The sequence below is a fragment of the Peromyscus eremicus genome, chromosome 1 (genome assembly GCF_949786415.1).
Source record: "Peromyscus eremicus chromosome 1, PerEre_H2_v1, whole genome shotgun sequence".
Classification (NCBI taxonomy): domain Eukaryota; kingdom Metazoa; phylum Chordata; class Mammalia; order Rodentia; family Cricetidae; genus Peromyscus; species Peromyscus eremicus.
This window is the reverse complement of record NC_081416.1, coordinates 16571684-16591325: the sequence shown is the minus strand read 5'-3', so window position 1 is coordinate 16591325 and position 19642 is coordinate 16571684.

Genomic DNA, 19642 nt, shown 5'->3' with positions numbered 1-19642 from the left:
CAATTATGAAATGGTAATCCCAGAAACAGTAGCAGCGGTGGCCACCACTGCTATAACAGCAACAACAGCAGCAGTGATGTCAAATTCTCTTCTGGAGCGTGTGGACATCCACTGGCATGGATACAACTCCAGGAACATGAACCACCAAGGCCCATTTTTCTTGATCCCAGCATGACTTAGGCTGGCAGCTTTTCTGGATTTTTGTATATGGTGTAAGATGAGGATCTAACTTCATTCTTCTGCATGTATATCCAGTTTTCTCAGCATCGTTTATTGAATAGACAGTCTTTTCTCCATCATGTGTTCTTAGCATCTTCGTCAAAAGTTAACTCTCTGCAAATGTGTGGATTTCTTTCTGAGTTCCTACCCTGTCCCATTGATCTGTGTGTACAGAAGAGGAAGGGCTGGGTCACCTGAGATGTTTAACATCCTAAGAAGCTGCTTTGCTGTCTCCACAGCCGGTGCACCAACTGACGACACATCAACAAATACTCCAGTTCTAGACTTGTGCCGAGTGCACACCTATGATCCCAGTACTCCAGAGGTGGAAGCAGGCTAACTAAGGGTTCAAAGTCATCTTCAGCTATGTAAAGTTTGAGAGGAGCCTGGGCTACTTGAGACCCTGTTTCAAAAAAAAGGGGGGGAGGGAAACAGAATTTCTGATTTCTCTATACCTAAGTCAATATTTATTTTCTGGAAGTATATACATGCATATGTATGCAGAGTTTTTCATCAGGACCACTGGTCAGCTCACCAATAACTACACAGAGACTTAATATTAATTATAAATACTCAGCCAATAGCTTAGGCTTGGTACTAACTCTTACAACTTAAATTAATGCATTTTTCTTATCTACACTCTATCACATGGTGACATTTTTTTCAGCACTGCATGTTTATCTTTCTTCTCTCCAAGTCTGGCTATTGACTCTGCCCTCTTCTACCCAGCATTCTCTTTTTGTCTGAAAGTCCCGCCTCACCTTTTCCTGTCTAGCTATTGGCCAGTCTGCTCTTTATTAACCAATGAGAGTAATACATATTCAAAGTGTACAAAAAGATTGTTCTACAGTATGCATGTGTACACATATAGATGTGTAGATAGATTAAAAATAACCATCCTAATGGAGATGAAATGATTAGGGGGGTTTTGTTTGTTTTTAATCTAAGCTCTGGGGAGATAGCTCAGCAGTTAAAAGAGCACTTGCTGCTCTTGCAAAAGACCCAAGTTTGATTCCCAGCTCTCACATCAGGCAGCTCCCAACTACCTGTAACTCTAGCTCTAGGGGATCCAGCACCCTCTTCTGGACTCCTTAGACACCTGCATTGAATAGAAAGACTGTCTATTCAATAAACGATGCTGAGAAAACTGGATATGTGGTGCACATATGTTTTTATGGTTTTTCAAGACAGGGTTTCTCTGTGTAGCCCTGGCTGTCCTGGAACTCTCTCTTCAGGGCCAGACTGGCCTCGAACTAACAGAGATCTGCTTACCTCTGCCTCCCAAATGCTGTGATTAAAGGTGCATGCTGGGCAGTGGTGGTGCATGCCTTTAATCCCAGCACTTGGGAGGCAGAGGCAGGTGGACCTCTGTGGGTTCAAGCCTAGCCTGGTGTACAGGACCTGTTCCAGGACAGGCTCCAAAGCTACACAGAGAAACTTTGTCTTAAAAAACAAACAAACAGGCCGGGCGGTGGTGGCGCACGCCTTTAATCCCAGCACTCGGGAGGCAGAGCCAGGCGGATCTCTGTGAGTTCGAGGCCAGCCTGGGCTACCAAGTGAGTTCCAGGAAAGGCGCAAAGCTACATAGAGAAACCCTGTCTTGAAAAACCAAAAAAAAAAAACAAACCCAAAACAAACAAACAAACAAACAAACAAACAAAAAAGGATCTGAAGAACCAGATGTGGAGCACACCTGCCATATCAGTACTCAGAAAGTGAAGGCAGGAGGATCATGAATTCAATACAAGCCTTGGCTACAAGTGAAACCCTGTTTCAAAACAAAAAGCAAATTAAAAATGGTCTCATCTATGGGCTAAGGATGTCATTCATGTGGTAGAGCACTTGCCTAGGATGCACAAGACCCTGGGTTCAGTCTCCAAAACAGCATAAACCATGCCTGTAATCCCAGCACTCGGTAAGTGGAGGCAGAAGAATCAGAAGGTCAGAGTCATCTGTGGCTACATACTGAGTTCAAGGCCAACCTGAGGTACACAGGACCCTGTCTCAAAGGAAAACAATATGGCTGAGAGGACCAACACTTAGGACCCGCCCCACCCCCAAAAAACTGCTGTCTAATCTGCTGAGAAATTCCTGCTCCTAATGTGGAGTGGTGGTTATCTGTTTGTCCTCCTGTCTGTTAGTCTGTTTGTCTTTCACCATTGATAACCTGTCTCCTCCTCAAAGCCTTAGACCTGAGAATTCAGGACAGATTGGAGTGTTTCTCATTTCTCAGAGACTTTTAACCTTCTGGCCAGTCTCGACCCCTTTGCCTCAAAATTCCGATGTCCCCCTCACTCCATTCCTGTTGCTCCAGCAGGAAAGCCACATTCCATCTAAACTGTATTCTCCTGTATCCTAAACAAGCAACGCATTGTAGAAGGACCCCAGAACTTAGAGCTAGACAACACGCATTTAAACCTTAGGTCTGTGATCATTTTATTAGGAGTCCTTGGACAAATAGTTAATCTTGCTGAGTGTGGGTTTTCTCTTCTGTAAAATAGGGCTAGCAAATCCTTTACCTACACACACACACACACACACAGAGAGAGAGACAGAGAGAGAGAGAGAGAGAGAGAGAGAGAGAGAGAGAGATTTTTCTTAAACTGCAGAGAAATACACACAGTATGCCACTTCTCGGGGTGAGAATAATGTCCAGGTGAGAAATTTCTATAAATCATTTGCTTGGGGCACAGACTGAAATCTGGCCTTTGAAAGAATGGTATTGCTGTGATATGTCTTTCTATATGCTGTGAGTATATGTGGCTCCCATTGGATAATAAATAAAGCTGTTTTGGCCTATGGCAAGTAAGCTTACAGACAGGTGGGAAATCCAAGGAGACACACAGAATGGCGGAGGCAAGAGAGAGATGCCAGCTACCACCAAAGGAGCAACAAGTGCCAGCAGACTGGTAAAGCCACAGCCACGTGGCAACATATATATTAATAGGAATGGGTTAATTTAAGATGCAAGAGCTAGCCGGACGGTGGTGGCGCACACCTTTAATCCCAGCACTCGGGAGGAAGAGCCAGGCGGATCTCTGTGAGTTCGAGGCCAGCCTGGTCTACAGAGTGAGTCCCCGGAAAGGCGCAAAGCTACTCAGAGAAACCCTGTCTCGAAAAACCAAAAAAAAAAATGCAAGAGCTAGCTAGCCAGAAGCTGAAGCTATAGGCCATACAGTTGGTAATTAATATAAGCCTCTGAGTGATTATTTTATAAGCAGCTGCAGGACCTCAGGGCCAAGTGGGACACAGGAAAACTTCCAGCTACATGGTATCATTTCCCTTCTTTCTTTCTTTTCTTTTTTTTTTTTTTTTTTTTGAGACAAAGTTTCTCTGTGTAGCAGTCCTGGCTGTCCTGGAACTCACTCAGTAGACCAGGCTGACCTTGAACTCATAGAGATCTGCTTGCCTCTGCTTCCTGAGTGCTGGGATTAAAGGTACCACCATGCCCCGTTTCCTTTATTTTGTAACTGATTACCGCCCTCCTACGCTTGGATCCTTCTGTATATGTTATTTGTTGGGGAACTTCTGCCCTGTCTTTCAATGCTTAGAAACTTTGGCTCCGTGTAAGGCCCTGGCTCTGGCTCTGGCTCCCAGGGTACTCCCTGCAGCCACCTTCCAGGAGCTCCAGTGCTTCTAACAAAGGACACAACTCTCACCATAGCCTATAGGCACCCTGGAGTTCATAAAGAAAAGAATCCTATAGGAAGAGATCCCAAGCTACATCCTGCTTCTGCTTGGTTCCCCAGCTCACCTGCCAGTTCAGTAGCCATGCCTCAGATGTAGAGCAGGAGTGAGCCTGCAGAGTTCACCCAGTCCAGGGCTGATCCATGTCTTCCAGCGACCTTGGTCACTGAGCTTATCTGTCCAAAGTGTAGGCCCACCCTGACCCTGGCACTTGGGCACTGAGAACCAACCTTGTGAAATTGCTTGCAGATTCTTCAATATATGATACATTTATTGATCATTGTTTCCTAGGAAACTTGCCAGGCACTCTGGAGTCAAGGGTTGGGCACAGAATCTGCCCCTTTCCCCTCAAAATCAGCAACCATGAGCAGCAAAGCTGTTTCACAAACACATTTCCAACCTTGTTGTTCTTGTGTTAGAATGACAGATTAACAGCAGGGATTTAATTCTGGGCCCCAAAGAAAGTTGATCTTAATTTATATGGTATTCTGGTAGATTGCTACATGTAACCCACACAGAATATGCCTTGCTCTTCTCAGGGCTTCTGACTTAACCACCTGCCTGAAGTCCTCCCTCCCTTGTTGCTAACTTCTGCACACACAGCACCCCATCTCAAACAAGCTTCTATCCTCCAAAGATCTTACCCTTGGGATCTCAACATTCTCTTATTTCTCCGTAGCTCCCTCCTTCCCCCTCACTCTTCTTTAGCTAACATCAATCCTGTCAAATGAAATAAACAAACATTTACAGAGTAAGGAAGGAGGTGGGGGAGGAGGCAGTGAGGAGGGGTGGGGAGGAGACAGTGAGGAGGGGTGGGGGAGGAGACAGTGAGGAGGGGGGAGGAGACAGGGAGGAGGGATGGGGGAGAAGACAGGGAGGAGGGGTGGGGAGGAGACAGGGAGGAGGGGTGGGGGAGGAGACAGGGAGGAGGGGGAAGGAGACAGGGAGGAGGGATGGGGGAGAAGACGGGGAGGAGGGGTGGGGAGGAGACAGGGAGGAGGGATGGGGGAGGAGACAGGGAGGAGGGGGAAGGAGACAGTGAGGAGGGGTGGGGGAGGAGACAGTGAGGAGGGGGGAGGAGACAGGGAGGAGGGATGGGGGAGAAGACGGGGAGGAGGGGTGGGGAGGAGACAGGGAGGAGGGGTGGGGGAGGAGACAGGAAGGAGGGGGAAGGAGACAGGGAGGAGGGATGGGGGAGAAGACAGGGAGGAGGGGTGGGGAGGAGACAGGGAGGAGGGATGGGGGAGGAGACAGGGAGGAGGGGGAAGGAGACAGTAAGGAGGGGTGGGGGAGGAGACAGTGAGGAGGGGGGAGGAGACAGGGAGGAGGGATGGGGGAGAAGACGGGGAGGAGGGGTGGGGAGGAGACAGGGAGGAGGGGTGGGGAGGAGACAGGGAGGAGGGGTGGGGAGGAGACAGGGAGGAGGGGGAAGAAGACAGTGAGGAGGGGGGAGGAGACAGTGAGGGGTGGGGACGAGACAGGGAGGAGGGGTGGGGGAGGAGACAGGAAGGAGGGGTGGGGAGGAGACAGCTGTGATTACTGACCCATCCTGCCCTAGCTTTCAGTTTCTCTAGGACAAGCTCATAATGGCAGATAAGAAAAGTCCTTTCTCTTATTCTTTCCTAAAGACTGAAATGAGCAAGTGGAATTTTATTTTTTTAAAAGTACCATTTGCGACAGCACCAAAAAAGAAAAGAAAAATACTTAGCTATAAATCTAACAAAATACACATATAGGATTTTAAAAAATGTGTAACAACTGTGAAGGAAAGAAAAAGAAATGGAAGCAAAGCCTAGTGTGGAGTCGTAATCCTGTAATCTTTATTTTCATTTATTTATTTTTGTGGGGAATTTTTGTTGTTTATTTGAGAGGGTTTCTCTGTGTAGCCTTGGCTGTCCTGGAACTCACTCTGTAGACCAGGCTGGCCTCGAGCTCACAGCAATCCACCAGCCTCTGCCCCCAGTCAGCATAGATTAAAGGTGTGTGCCACGGATGCCTGGCTGTTCCTGTAATCTTAAATACTAGAAGGCAGAGGCAGGGAGATTGCGAATCGGAGGCTTTCCTGGTCTACACAGTGAAGTCCACACCAGCTAGGGACATGGAATACAATGAGACCCTGTCTCAAAAAGCAGCAGCAGAAACAAACGAAAAAGGAAAAGAAAAGAAAAGGTCAGCCGCTTTCCTGTGCCGCAGTACCGAACTATTGGAATTTGAAATGTGTGTGCCCTATAAACTCCACCCCTGAGCTACATCCCCAGCACTCTGCCTTAGTTCTTAGAGTCAGTCACGAGTTAAGAGAACACCTTAGAGCCGGGTGGTGGTGGCGCACGCCTTTAATCCCAGCACTCGGGAGGCAGAGCCAGGCGGATCTCTGTGAGTTCGAGGCCAGCCTGGGCTACCAAGTGAGTTCCAGGAGAGGCGCAAAGCTACACAGAGAAACCCTGTCTCAAAAAACCAAAAAACCAAAAAAAAAAAAAAAAAAAAAAAAAAAGAGAGAACACCTTAGCTTGCTGCTTAGCAATTTCAACTCAACTCTGTTCCTTAGCCAGACCCCCTGGCGCTGTTGAGATCTTTCCACACCATAACTCAGGTCTGAGCCACAATTCTGTGTCAAAACAGTGCTTTGTGTCCCAGCAAGAAGGCTCAGCAGGTAAGGCCTGGCAACCTGAATTCGATGCCTGGAACCCATTTGGAGAAAGGAGAAAACAGCTCATATATGTGGTCCCTGCTCACTACATGTATGCCATGGTATGTGCAGGCATGTGTACGTGTGTGTGTGTATGTGTGTGTGTGTGTGTGTGTGTGACACATGTACAGAAATAATTGTAAGAAAAATAAATAAAGAGTGCTACAAGAGTCTCTTGTCTCTTAATTCCTGTTAGTCCTTCCGTTTGGCAGTGGCATTTCTCTCAGGGGTATCCGTTGTCTCTTTTTTGGTTTAGTTTGGTTTTTCCAGACAGGTTTTCTCTGTGTAGCCTAGGCTGTCCTGAAATGCACAGAGATCCATCTGCCTCCCAAGTTCTGGGATTAAAGACATGCACCACCACTGCCCGGCCTCTGTTGTCATTTTTAAACAAGAGTCCCTCTTTCTGCTAGCTGGTCACGGGCTTTTGCTTCTCAATTCCAAAGTACCTCCATCTTGTAGCGACTTCTGAGGCCTCTGCCACCTGGAGGGGTCCGTTAGGCCTGCTCCCCAACTACTCTGTTCTCTTTCCCGGTCTCCTTCGCTCCTTGCTCCTCCCAGCTCAGGCCAGCCTTCTAAACTGTACTTACCATGGAGGACTCTTGTTTAAAGCATTTTCTCGGAAGCAAATATTTGTGAACCCCACATTGGCCATATGGCTTTCCCTCCATCCCAGCCAGAGGAGCTCTCAAATTCATATGTATTTTGGGAAATGAAATTTTTCCCAAATGGTCTCTCCAAAGCACAGGAGCAAGGTCAGGGTCACGCTTCCCTTCAGAGGCTCTGGTCAGAGGTTAGCCTTCCTCATATTTTCCTGTTCCCATCCACAGTCATTTCATCAGTGCGCCTGATGGAGAGACACAACCTGCCTTAGCTGAAAACACTCCAGAGGTGGAGGGAGATGTCGGGCCATAAACCAGCCTCCCCAGGGAGAGCGAGAAACCTGCCCCAGTGCTAATGCAAGCCAAAGCCCCTAAGAACGTTCCAGGGGGAGAGAAAGAGGAGGGATATTAGAAAAGCATGAGGCAGGTGTGCCGAAACGCTTCCTTAGCTATTCTGAGCTCTAGAAGGGGCTGGGGGCAGCCCCCCATCTCTACTGGGAACCATATTTCCCCCTTTTAAATCAGGAAAGAAAAGAAAGAAGAGGAAAAAAACCCAACAACATGGCCCCAAATAGCGAATGTTTTCTTTTGTAACTGGAGGCAAACATGGCTGATGGCTTTAGCAGCTGCCTGCCAACACGGCCGGAGCGGGCCAGCGCCGACAGACGTACAGTATATTAGGTCAAATTATAAACCCAGGAAGAAAAGAACAAACAAACAAGGTTCAGCTTTTTCTAGGCTTCTGCGTCCAACACCAGCTAAATTAGAGTCTGAAGCAGAGAAACCTGGATTCCAAGAAGGCAGGCCTCCTGGGAGTTCAAGTCAAAACCTCCCTCTGGTAGGAAAAGAAGGTGTCATTGTAGATTAACTGGCTGACGCTGACCAAGCACAGGCTGCTGGGCCCAGTTTAGCTGAAGCTACCAGCATCTTGGCTGTGTAGACTCCAAGGACGGGCGGCAGGCTCGGGTAAGGCCCGCCATTGACCTTTGACCCCAGTAAATCATTTAATATGCCATGTGCTTTTGTCCATATGTTAAATTTGATGTCATTTGGATGAGGATTCCAGCAAGCCTAAATGTGCCACCCATTAGGCTTCCCTTCGGAGCCTCTAGGAAGAACCTTCTGGACTGCTGTATTGCAGAGTACTGAGGGTGAACCAGGAAGAAATGCCCGCAAATGATCAGAGCAGCCTTGCCCTTGACTGTGGCACAGAAGGGTACAGGTACGTTTATTTTCAGTTACCAAAATTGCCAGCAAGCTCGGGCGATAGTTTCACCTTTGGGCTTCTTAAGAAGTTCTCTGTAGGAGTAGCCAACCTTTTGACATCCTTGCCATTTGCAAATGTTACGGGCTGCACTCATAGCCGTCCTGGGATGCACATGGTCTGGAGGCCATGCAGGCATGCCCGGCAGACAGAAGGGGCCAAGGCTTTCGTAAACGGAACGGAATAGAAGACAGCAGTGCTGAGCTCAAGAACAAGTTCATGCTTGTGTGTGTGCGTCCTGCTGATCTAGAGGAGGCACAGAGCGGCGGAGACAAAGACCCGCAGGACTCCTTCCAGACCTAAGGACAGCAAGTAGAAGAAGCCGCTGAGGAAGGAGGAGCCAGGCCAGACCCCCTCAAAGTTATCCGCGAGGACCAAGTGAGGTGCCGGGGCAAGTAGCTACTCAAATGTGACATGCTTGTTCAATGTGAACGTGCCTGAAAGACGAAGTCAGTGTCCTTGAGTGACTATGGTTGGTGAGGTGCTGGGGCAAGTAGCTACTCAAATGTGACGTGCTTGTTCAATGTGAACGTGCCTGAAAGACGAAGTCAGTGTCCTTGAGTGACTATGGTCGGACGCTGACACCGCTCTGGGTTCTGGGGACACGACTGTCTTCAGGGCAGGGCTACTGTCTTCAAATCATCCTCCTTCAGAGAGGAGGAAGACACAACAACAGCAACAAAACCCCCAAACCCCAATGTCAATGTGATAACTGACGTCGGAAACCAAAAGGGAGCCTGGGAGAGAGAGGAGAGCAGGGTTTGGGTGCTCCAGACAGGACAGGAGGGCCGGCTTCCTGAAAGAGTGAGAGCCAGATCGAAATGAAAGACCTCCACGTTCTGACAAGTGACCTCAGGCCAAAGAGTCAGCCCCTGATGACACCCTATGGAAACTGACAGAGAGAGACTCCTGTGAGGAAATGGAGCTTGAGCAGAGGCAAGAAAGGATAAAAGTGAGAGATAGAGAGCGCTCCAGTCACATTAGCCCCGGGGGGTGGGTGTAGCGATCAGGTGTGCTGGGATGTACATTCTACATGCGGAGAGACCCAGTCCGCCTGCTTGGCAACAGATCAGCGCTTCCTGAAACAATTCTGGACATGCTACAGTTCCCCGTAAATGCTAGTTTGGTGGGTGATATCTCCCCACCTAGTAGACAGGAGCTCCGGCCTCAGAGAGTCTGAGAAGGTGGCCTCCATTCCAGAGCCACAGCTGTGCTTTGCTCCATTCTCCAGACTTGTGTAAATAACCGCTCTCTCCTTCCCTCTTGATCTGTCTCAAGCATTTCCATCTTTGAGTTCTTTACTTCATTTTTCTTTAGAAACAGAGTCTTGGCAATAGCCCCGAATGGCCTGCATCAGCCTCTGGATATTGGGATTAAGGTGTACACATCGTGCCCAACTACTTAACCTTCCTAAGCCTTAACGTTTTTTTTTTTTGTTTTTTTTTTTTTTTTTTTTTTTGGTTTTTTGAGACAGGGTTTCTTCTGTGCAGCTTTGTGCCTTTCCTGGATCTCGCTCTGTAGACCAGGCTGGCCTCGAACTCACAAAGATCAGCCTGCCTCTGCCTCCCGAGTGCTGGGATTAAAGGTGTGCGCCACCACCACCCGGCTGCCTTAACCTTTCTTAACTCCTTTTTTTTTTTTTTTTTGGTTTTTCAAGACAGAATTTCTCTGTGTAACAAAGAGTCCTGGCTGACCTGGAACTCTCTCTGCAGACCAGGCTGGCCTCGAACTCAGAAATCTGCCTGCCTCTGCCTCCCAAGAGCTGGGATTAAAGGTGTGCACCACCACCACCTGACTAACTTTTTTCCCCCTTAGATTTACTTTTATTTTTATTCATGAGTGTGCGTGTGTGCATGCAAATGTGTTTCTTCAGAAGCCAGAAGAGGATGGTGGATGTCTTGGAGTGGAATTACAGGCACTTGTGAGGCATCTGAACTGAACTCCAGTCCTCTGCAAGAGCAGTAAGTAAGTGCTCTAAACTGATAAACCTTCTCTCCAGTCCCAAGCCTTGACTTGTTTATCTGTAAAATGGGAAAAATAGTAGACCTCACACCTCACAAAGTCTTTGGGGTTAAATCAAGCGATAAAGCACGTAAACCTTGGACAGTATTTGACACTAGTAAATTTTTTAAAACCTGGCAAATGCTTTGCACGGGGAAACACTAAAGCCAATATAAACTGTCACCCGGTCCAATGGATAAACTATATAGTATTTTTTCCCTAGTGTAGGGATGGGCAGGCTTTGGTGACTAGCTTTGTACTACGTAGCTTCTGCCTGTCATCCCTTCTACTTTAAGGCTGAGGTAGGAGGGTGGCTTGGACCCTGGAATTTGGGGACAGCCTGGGCAGCATAGTGAACCTCTCATTCTTTTAAAGTTAACTAATTAACCAACTAAGCAATTATCAGCAGCATCACCCTTGGCCACAGCCTCTTCTGGAAGGAAGACATTGGCTAGTAGAGGGTGACCCAGGACCCATCAGGCAACTTTCCCCTCCCCAAATCCAAACGCCACCGCTTCGGCCCAGGCCACGCCAGTTGTTCTCTTCCTGTTTTCTTTCCATCCCTCCCTCCCCACTTCAAACCCTGGGAAAAAATGAAGAGCAGCATACCGACCAAGAAGCCTTTTCACTTCATTGTGTTTTCCAGCTAGACCTGAACCGACAACCAGCCCTCTCTCTCTCTCTCTCTCTCTCTCTCTCTTTCTCTCTCTCTCTCTCTCTCTCTCTCACACACGCACACACACCCCGCCCCTTTTCCTCTCCAGTTCTCTTTGTGGTTTCGTTGTGGGTTTTTGTTTTGTTTTGTTTTCTTTCTCTTTCTCTCTGACTACTGTGTCTTCAAACCCAGGAAAAGGCAGTTACATGAAGACACGAAAAGTCTCAGTCCTCTGTTTCGAAGCCAACATGACTGCAGCGGGCCCTTAGGTCTGTTGTGGCCATTGGCCCTGGGAAGGGCTGAGCAGCATGGCTCCTCTGCGTCTCTGAGAAACTTCTCAGCTTGACTGCCAGCATCCCAATGCAGGCAGCTCTGGGACAAGTTGCACAGAAACGTCACCCTCTGGCTTTTTCTGGCAGGAAACTTCTGGAGTCCTCTTCATCCCCAGACCAGGGGCTTTCTTTCCAAGTTTGTGCAAACCCAGCCAGTTAGGCTGGAAGTCAGCGAGGGTGACGGAGGAATACACCTTTTCTACCTTCAAAGCAGCCTCGTGGGATTTTGGTTTTTTCCACAAATTGGCAGGGCTTTCACAGCTACAAACTTCCACGTCCCCGGAGCTCACTGAAGAAAAATTTCCTGGTGAGGTTGGCGTGTGTGGAGATTTGAGGTGCACAAGTGAGGTGTTTCACAAGTAGTTAAATTGAGCCATGAATCAGATTCATCTAAACAAGTCCTCCCCCATTGCATGCCTGGCAAGCGGCCTCCTCCGTTCCCACCCAAACACAGATTCAAAAATAACTCGTATTTATCAAGTGCCCAGTGAGTACCAGGAGCTAAGCTGTGCTTCTTCTTTACTCGAGTAAGCTCATTTTTATCTTCTCAACTGGGCAACATAGACACTGTTTGTTTTCTCTCCGAGGCAAGGAAGGCCAGTTTCCCAAAGTCACCCAGTTAACATGTGGCTGAATGTGACTTCTAGTGTTACCCTCAACACAGCAACACAGATGAATATCAAAATCATCATGCAGACTAAAAGGAGTCAGGCAGAGACAGAGAGAACCCACTATGCTCCGTCCCATGTATATAAAATTATAGACCGTGCCAATTAATCTCTTGGTGGTTGCCTGAGGATGAGTAGCAGGTAGGGAGGTTTACAAAGAAATTTATAACTGATCAAATTGAATACCTGAAATTATGTACAAGATAGTGCACTTCCAATAAATATCAATAAAGTTGAGAACAAAGAAAGTTAAAAATCACCCCAGCATGGCTCATTGGCTTACCACTGAGCCTGAAGACCTGACACAGGTCCTTAGAACCCACACGGTAGAAAGAGAGACTCAATCCCCTGCCAAGTTGTCCTCTGATCACCACAGATGCCTTGTGGCATGAGGGCACACACACACAAATACGTGTAATTGAGAAACAAAACTCCAGCAGGTTGTGGAGGCAGAGGCAGGTGTCTCTCTGTGAGTTCAAGGGCAGCCTGGTCTACAAAGCAAGTTCCAGACCAGCCATGGATGCATAAATAGACATTGTCTGAAGTAAGTAAGTAAGTAAATAAATAAATAAACGGAAAGAAGACCCTCTATTTGGGGCTAACAAGATGGTTCATCACATAAGGGCAGTTGAGGCCAAACTTGATGACTGAGTTTGATTCCTCAAACTCACGCAGTAGGAGGAGAGAACCGACTCCCACACTTGTCCGCGGACCCCCACATTCACACTGTGACACTCACATGCACACGTACAAACACAAAACAAACAAATAAATGTTTAAAAAAATAAAGAAAAAGAACACAAATTTTTAAAGGAAAGCTGAAATTCCTACCCCTAAAGATTTCCACAAAGGCATTCCTCTGCTCTGTTTGGTACCATGGGGCCAGCAGGACTCGGTCAGACGCGGGCTGTTGCCTCTGGATCTGGGGAAGAGCTAGTTACTGGCTCTTCTCACTGGAAAGTCGGTCAATCAGCCTTGTGGTTCTAGACATTCCTTTGTACCACTCCTGGGCTTGCCACAGTGTCAACGTGATGTGAGTGTCGATATAAAGCAGTAGTTCTCAGCAGGTTTTTTTTTGGGGGGGTGCCGGAGATTAAACCCAGGACCTCATAAATGCTAAACATGTGCTCTACCGCCAGGCTTAGCTTTTAGGTCTCAGGGCCCCTTTCATACTTTTGAAAGGTCTGTTTGGGTAATATCCATCGATATTCACGAAATTAGGAATGAAAACGGAGAACTTTTAAAGATAGTTAATTTGTTTTCAAAACAACAACTTGTTACATATGACATCAATAACCTGCCTGATTTTTGTTGTTTTAGCCTAAGTCTTACTGTGTCCCAGACTAGCCTGGAGTTTGCTGTGTAGCCCCAGGCTGGCATTGAAGTTGAAAACCTTCCTGCCTCAGCCTCCTAAATGCTGTGATTATAGGCATGTCCCAACAGAGCTAGCTAAGTAACATTCTTATTAAGCATGAATTTTTCCCAAAAAAAGTGAGAAGAGTACCACCAGTGTGCATTTTTGCCTCTGAAATTTATGACTTCCTATACATAATTCTCATATTTGACGCTTTGTTCCATCTGTTGCAATATCACTTATTTTATAGTTTCTGAAAAGCTCCACCATGTACCTTTGAGAAAACACGTGAGAGTGGAAAAGGCAAGTAATGACTTAGCTTTCTTTGGAAGGTGTTTGTTTGGCTTGGTTTGGCAATCCCCCTGCCTCGGCCTTCCACAGGGGGGTTTACAGGCATGCGGTTCCATGTCCAGCTTGTGTTAGTATTATTATGAAGATTTCGATTTTATGTATGTGGGTGTTTTGTCTGCATGTGTGTCTGGGCACCCGCTATCTGAAGAGGCCAGAAGAAGGAGTAGAATCCCTTGGAACTGGAGCCACAGATGTTTGTGAGCCACCGTGTGGATGGTGGAACGAACCTGGGTCCTTTGGAAGAACAGCCAGTACTCTAAACCCTGGAACCATCTCTCCAGCCCAGGTTGTGAAGATATTTTTGACTTTGCAGACTCTAGACAACGAGGATGCACAGGGGTCCACAGACCACCCTTTAAGACCTGCTGATGCCAAAAAAACCAAACCAAACCAAAACAAACCGGACCAAAAACAAAAAACAAACTGGGCGGTGGTGGCGCACACCTTTAATCCCAGCACTTGGGGGGCAGAGGCAGGTGGATCTCTGTGAGTTCGAGGCCAGACTGGTCTACAAATCAAGTTCCAAGACAGCGAGGGCTACACAGAGAAGCCCTGTCTTGAAAAAGAAGCCCTCCCTTATGGACAAAACACCTTTCTGTCAGGTATTGTGGTCACAGCTCATTCCTAGCCCCTGCCTTGAGGAACGCGTAGAAGGTGCCTCCAGGTGCTGGAGGAACACTGGTGGGTGTGTAGCGTGTACCTAGGAGAGAAGAGGGACAGGAAGCAGCAGAGGCGTGGCTGGCAGCTCCGGGGCCCGTGGGGAAGCTGCTCCAAACCTCTTCATCGTGCGTTCGTGTGTTCAGGCACACCAGCACTTGTGTGCACATGCCTGTGTCGGTCTCTGTCCACATCAAGAATCTTTAAAAACTGGCCTTCACCTTATCTTCTGAGACAGGGTCACCCACGAACCTGGAGCTCACTGATTCAGCTCGGCTGGTGGTCCAGGGAGCCCCAGGGAGCCTCCCATCTCCACCTCCCCCGGGGCTGGGATTACAATCCAGCCATGCTAGAAGATCAAACTCTGGTCCTCAAGAATGCATTGCAAGCACTCCACCAACTGAGGCAGGCCCAGCCCTTCCAGCTCCGTTCTTGACGAGTGCCACCTTGAGAAAGATGAGGGACAGTGTGGAACGCTCTCTGTGTCTTAGGAAAAGTCAGAGGTGGTTCTCAGCCTTGGCTGTCTCCTGTGAAGCAGGTCTCTCTGGCTCCCTCCATGCATGTCGGTGGAAACGTCCATGGACCCTCCTAAGAGTCGGAAGAGGAGAGCAGTGATGGTCGGGGAGAGAGTGAGGTAAGGCGAGAGCAAGAGAACAACGCACCGGGAAGGGAAGAGTCTGACGAGAGAGAAGAAAAAGACAAGAGACTGAGAAAGAACGGAGAGTGAGGAGGAAAAGGACAAGCTGAATAGGAATGGAGGAATGTTAGAAAAGATGGAGCCGTGGCGAGGCATGCCAGTGCACGCATGTACAAAACCACGCACACAAATAAATACAATAAAAATATAATGAAGTCATGTTGCAGCTGGAACTATAGCTTAACTGCAGAGTGCTTGCCTGGCTTCAATCCCCAGCATGCCGAATAAATGAAGAAATAGTCCGACGATAAATACTAGGAATCAAACCTAGGTCCTTACGCATGACATATGAGCACTCTACCGACCGAGGTACATCCTCAACCCTCATACTTTTGTTTGTTTGTTTTTGTTTTGTTTTGTTTTGTTTTTCGAGACAGGGTTTCTTTGTGTAGCTTTGCGCCTTTCCTGGCACTCACTCTGTAGCCTAGGCTGGCCTTGAACTCACAAAGATCCACCTGCTTCTGCCTCCTGAGTGCTGGGATTAAAGGCGTGCACCACCACCGCCCAGCTTCTTATACGTTTTTTTACATCATGAAATATTCTTTTTTATTTTTCTCCCAATCATTTAAATCGATACGCCCTCTCTAACGTGTGTCTATACAAAAAACAGGCGGCAGGTAGAATTAGGCTCTCTGGCCACAGTTTGCCAAACTCCAAGAGAATTAAGCCAGAATCTCCGAAAATCCCTTTCAATGCTAGTACCATGGATGCTGTCTCCCATCAGAAGCACAAAGTGCCAGGAAAATTCCTTCACCTTTGCAGACAGCACAAGTGTATCACTTGATCTGGAAGGGATCCTGTGCTCCTGCCTTCTCAGGTTACACTTGAGGAGTCCAGTCTCATCACAGAGCTTCCGAATAATGGGAGTGATCGCAAGACTATCGGGCAGCAGCTGGCCAAAAAGGACGGCCACGAGGTTAGAGTGAGTAGGAGGCTGGCCCAGGGGCTCTGAATTCTAGCTCACCCACCTCTTATTTGTCTCCTTTCTGAAGCAGGGTCTCGCATATAGGACAGGCTGGTCTCTTGTCTCCACCTCCCAATCACCCGGCACACTTGGGAGGTGCGGGGCATAAGCCACACCCAATTTGTGTGGTTCTGAAGATGGAATCCAGCACTTCACCCATGCTGGCCAGTTGGCAGGACCCAGAGCATGAAGACTTTCTGTTTGAAGTTAAGGAACTCTGTCTTGCTCACATCAGATGGTGAAGAAACACAGAGAGATTTAAACCGCAAAGCAATAGTCAGGTTGAGTTTTGGGGGAAATTACATTGGCAGTTTGCCAGGCAGAGGGGAGAGGGGATAAAAGCTCCCGCAGGGAGAGAGAGAGCTTACACAAAGTGTGTGAGAGACATGGTGTGACTCAGACCTGGTGAGGAGCAGGAGGGGAGAATTCTGGAGAGAAACTCTGGACAGAAGGCACAGTGCCTTAGAGTCCAGGCTGAGGACTTTGGATTCGATGCTTGGAACAGTGGTGAGAATGGAGGGGGCCTCCGAGGAGTGAGAGCAGAGGAAGAGCCCAAACCTCAGATCAAGATTACCTGGTCATTATTTAGTTATTTGTTGGTTTGTTTGTTTATTGGTTTTTTGAGACAGGGTTTCTCTGTGTAACAGCCCTGGCTGTCCTGGAACTTTGCTGTAGACCAGGCTGGCCTTGAATTTACAGAGATCTGCCTGCCTCTGCCTCCTGAGTGCTGGGATTAAAAGTCTACACTACCACCACCTGGATTACCTGGTTATTACTTAAGGCTCAGTCTCCTCAGAGACCCAGGGAAGGTACCTCTCCATGAGGACTGGTATTCATGTAGAAAAGCAGTCAGCAAAAAAATAAATAAAATAAAATAGAATAAAAAAGAAAAACAGTTGACAGAGTTTGAGAGCCCAGTATACAACACAACAAGCACACAGAACGGCAGCTCTGAAGCCTACATTGGGGTGTCTGAACAGGTGTCCAAAGGCTCTTGGGTCTTGAAGGCCATCCTCAAGGGACAAGGTTTTGGTCTGGGATGTCCAACCTCTAAACTCTGGCTATATTCTCTATACCACCTCCAGCCCCTGAGTGAGTGTGTGTGTGTGTGTGTGTGTGTGTGTGTGTGTGTGTGTGTGTTTGGTTTTTATGAGACAGGGTCTGATATAGCATAGCCTGGCTTCAAACTCAGTTTAATCAATGGTGGCCTTGAACCCCTGATCCTCCTGTCTCTCCCCCTGAATGCTAGAATTACAGATGTGTGCCATCACACTCAGTAATCTCTTTGTATTTTTTGTTTGTTTGTTTCTGATTTTGTTTTGTTTTGTTTTGTTTTGTTTTTCAAGACAGGGTTTCTCTGCATAACAGTCCTGGCTGGCCTGGACTCACTTTGTAGACCAAACTGGCCCTGAACTCATAGAGACCCTCTCCCGAGTGCTGGGATTAAAGGCGTGGGCCACCATGCCTGGCAGTCTCTTTGAATTTTGACAGAAGATCTTGCTCTGTAGTCCAGGCTAGCCTGAAACTTGCTATGTAATACAGGCTGGTCTCAAACTCACCATCTTCCCGCCAATGCCTCTTAAGTTCTGGGATCACAGGCTTGCACCACTGCACTTGACCTTCCATTTTTTAAGTTGAAAAATGACTGTAAGGGGGCTGGAAAGTTGGCTCAACCGTTAGGAGTGAATACTGATTTTGTAGTTCAGTTCCAAACACCCACATTGGGTGTCATACTATTGCCTGTAACCCAGCTCCCGGGTGTTTGATACCCTGGCTTACACCAGCACCTGTATGTATGTGCACATACCCATATGCAGATACATTCATACAAATAATTAAAATAAATCTTTTTAGAAGGAAAGGTAGCTGTGAGTCCACAAACCCCCTCATTTGGAGGTGGCTTTCTGTGGATGTTTCTACAACACTCCCCTGGTGTCACCCACAATTTTCTCCACAGCCAAGTGTGGAAAGCCAGCAGTTCAAGCTAGATGCTGTGGGAGAGACCTATAATCCTAACACTTGGGAAACTGAGTCACAAGTCAGAAGCCAGCTCGGGCTACAAGGTGAAACACTACCTCTAAACAAACGCAAATGAAAGCTAGCAGCTCAGCAGGGATGGGGTGTTGGCTCATTCCCCAGGATCCAGAGGGCTCTCCCAACCCCGAGTTTTCATTCACTACATATTCATCTTTTAAAATTCTCTGTATGTGAAGAATATACAGGATGTGTGCATGTATTTTGTATGTAAACAGCAGGAGTATTATGTGCTTCTGATTGTAAATATATAGGCTAGCTTTTAAGATCTGAGTACCAGTTTCTCTGGAATATAGGATAGTATGTGTGGGAACAGGTGTTGAGAGGAAATGTGTCCTGTGTCCTCCTGGGTTTTTTGTTTGTTTGATTGATTGATGTTTTGACAAGGTCTCTCTATGTAGTCCTAGCTGTCTGGAACTGCTGTGTAGACCACACCAGCATAGAGATCCACCTACCTCTGCCTCCCAAGTGCTGGGACTAAAGGTGTATGCCACCACAGCCAGCTTGCTTTATTTCTCTTGAAAAGTATTTTGAAGGTACTTTATTTTCCATACGCCATTTTTTTTTTTTTTTTTTTTTTTTTGGTTTTTTGAGACAGGGTTTCTCTGTGTAGTTTTGCGCCTTTCCTGGAACTCACTTGGTAGCCCAGGCTGGCCTCGAACTCACAGAGATCCACCTGGCTCTGCCTCCCGAGTGCTGGGATTAAAGGCGTGTGCCACCACTGCCCGGCCCATATGCCATATTTTAATGAATACATGGTGCTTTTACTTGGCAGAGTTTTGAAACAATTCATTGATTATGTGATTATGATACGGCTAGCCTGACCCTTGACCGCTCCTTTCCTTTGGGGTGACTCTGCTAACAGGACCCAGGTTCCATTCTGCTGCAGTCTGCTGCTGTGTGTGTCCATACGGCAATACAGAAAAGTTTTCCACTTTCTAATACCGTATTTGTCCTGGAACTCGAGTGTCCATTTCTGGTGGCTCTCCCTTGTCATTGCTTCCTGAACTTATCAGCCTTGGGGCTGGTTCCATGTTCTGGCCAAGGGAAACACGGTGGAGCCCAGGACAAAGGGCCATACCACGGCTGCTGCTTTTGGTCCAGCGGCTCTTGTGAAGGACCCCGAAGAAAAGAACCGAGCTCTTTGAGACAGGGTTTATGTAGCTCAGACTGGATTCAAACTCACACTTCTACACCTCAGTCTTCTGGGGGCTGTAACTGCTGTCATGCCTCGCCACGCCTGACTCTTTTATGCTCTGTGTGTGTCCGTGTGTACTGGTGTATGTACATGTGTGTCAAGGCCAGAAGTCAAGATCAGGGGTCCTCCTCAGCCACTCTCCACCTTATGTGTGGAGACAGTCCCTTGGTGAACAGGAACTGAGCAGTCTGGCTGGCCAGAAAGCCCTAGGGATCTACCTCACTCTTTCTCCCCAGCACTGGGACTACCGTGCACACTACTACACTTAGCACTTAC